Source organism: Bufo gargarizans, chromosome 5 (genome assembly GCF_014858855.1).
Source record: "Bufo gargarizans isolate SCDJY-AF-19 chromosome 5, ASM1485885v1, whole genome shotgun sequence".
NCBI lineage: Eukaryota > Metazoa > Chordata > Amphibia > Anura > Bufonidae > Bufo > Bufo gargarizans.
In genome coordinates, this window is record NC_058084.1 from 208666009 (window position 1) to 208668384 (window position 2376).

Sequence of the window (2376 nt, forward strand, 5' to 3'; positions counted from 1 at the left end):
GCATGAAGATAAGGCTACTTTCACACTAGCGTTCGGGCGGATCCGTTCTGAACGGATCCGCTCATAATAATGCAGACGGAGGCTCCGTTCAGAACGGATCCGTCTGCATTATTTTTAGCATAGAACAGCTAAGTGTGAAAATAGCCTCGTACGGATCCGTCCAGACTTTCAATGTAAAGTCAATGGGGGACGGATCCGCTTGAAGATTGAGCCACATTGTGGCATCTTCAAACGGATCCGTCCCCATTGACTTACATTGAAAGTCTGGACGGATCCGCACGGATCCGCACGCCTCCGCACGGCCAGGCGGACATCCGAACGCTGCAAGCAGCGTTCAGCTGTCCGCCTGTCAGTGCGGAGGCGAGCGGAGCGGAGGCTGAACGCCGCCAGACTGATGCAGTCTGAGCGGATCCGCTCCATTCAGACTGCATCAGGGCTGGACGGCTGCGTTCGGGTCCGCTCGTGAGCCCCTTCAAACGGAGCTCACGAGCGGACCAGCGAACGCTAGTGTGAAAGCAGCCTAAGTGTCTAAATCCCATAAGAATCGATGTTTGATCGAATAAGGTTGGTTAATAAGAACTCAATTGCATAGAAAAACTTGTGTTTAGCTCTTCCCCAACAAGCAGTACTAGCGGCGTCCCGCTATGTTGAAGTCTCTGCGGCGTCCCACTGAAATAATTCACTGTGTGTTCCCAGCACACATAAGCCGGCATAAAAAATCGAACAATCTTACCATTCGATGGAGCAAGTGCCCAAAAATTGTTCTGGACTACTTCCTTCTAAACTCCCACGCCGGCGACTTGTTTGCATGTGGACCTCCATAATTGTACACGGTCTCTAGTTCACCAAGATTTCAGTCACCTACTGTGCGGCAGATGGTATTAAATGGGCACTTTCATATAGATTTTCTTCATCACACTTAGCAAGTGGTCCGTTTGTGAAGGGGTTATTCAATACCCCGAAATGCATCTGGTTTAAGCCCCCAAAGGAATACTTGCTAAGTGTGATGAAGAAAATCTATACGAAAGTGCCCATTTAATACTGTCTGCCACGCAGTAGGTGACTGAGATCTTGCTGAACTAGAGACCGTGTACAATTATCGAGGTCCGCTTGCAAACAAGTCGCCGGCGTGGGAGTTTAGACGGAAGAAGTTCGTAAGACTACGGTCGATTGCACTCAAAGACCAACGTCTAGAACAATTTTTGGGCACTTGCTCCATCAAATGGTAAGATCGTTTGATTTTTTTATGCCGGCTTATGTGTGCTGGGAACACACAGTGAATTATTTCAGCGGGACGCCGCTGAGACTTCGACATAGCGGTACGCCGCTAGTACTGCTTGTTGGCGAAGAGCTAAACACAAGTTTTTCTATGTGCTTGAGTTCTTATTAACCAACCTTATTTGACCAAACATCCATTCTTATGGGATTTAGACACTTCTCTTCATCGATCGAAGCATCGATCCTCAGGATCTTGAGATCTTTTATTGCACACCATTGATTGTGTATGCTGTTCTATTATTGTTTAAGTCAGAGACATCAGTATATGCACTTTGTTTTATTCAGCGATTTTTTTTATTGATTATATTATCGATTTTATTGTGATATTGTATTTTATTGTAGATGTCCTCGATTTTTATGCTCTAGCCGACATTTTATTGTTTTTAGTCTACCCCTCTATTGGGTAATACTAGGTTAATCTTATAATAAATTCAGTATTGGTCAAGATATCTGAGAGTGCCCAGTTCATTCTGCTGTTATAGCGCAAGTAATGCCTCTGTCACCACCGCCTAATAAAAAATTACACTGAATGAATGTCACTGATATTTAGGATGCGTACAAGTTAAACAGGAGGTATAGTGCAAGTAATGTCGCTGCCACCAGCAGCAAAAATATTTGACTGAGTGTCACTGATATTTCGGATACGCAAACGTTATACAGGAGATGTAGCGCAGGTAATGTAACTGTCCACAGCGGACGCTGTCTATGGAAAAAGTACACTGGATGTCATAGATATTTTTAGGCTGCATACACGTTAGACAGGAGATGTAGCGCAGATAATGTCGCTGTCTGCAGCGGCCAAACAATTGCAAGCTATTTAGCGCAGGTTGCGCTAAAAATATATATTGCTGCCATATACAACTATAGTTCTTAAAAGGACTTTTGGGTCTATAACAAGTTTTAGCAATTTAGTGAAAGTTGCACTAAAAATATATATTGCCGCCACACACAATAGTCTTTAAAAGGACTTTTGGGTCTCTAACAAGTTTTAGCAATTTAGCGCAGGTTGTTGTGCCACACACAACAATAGTCTTTAAAAGGACTTTTGGGTCTATAACAAGTATAAAAGCTAAAATATTCCTATTTCACTCCCTACAT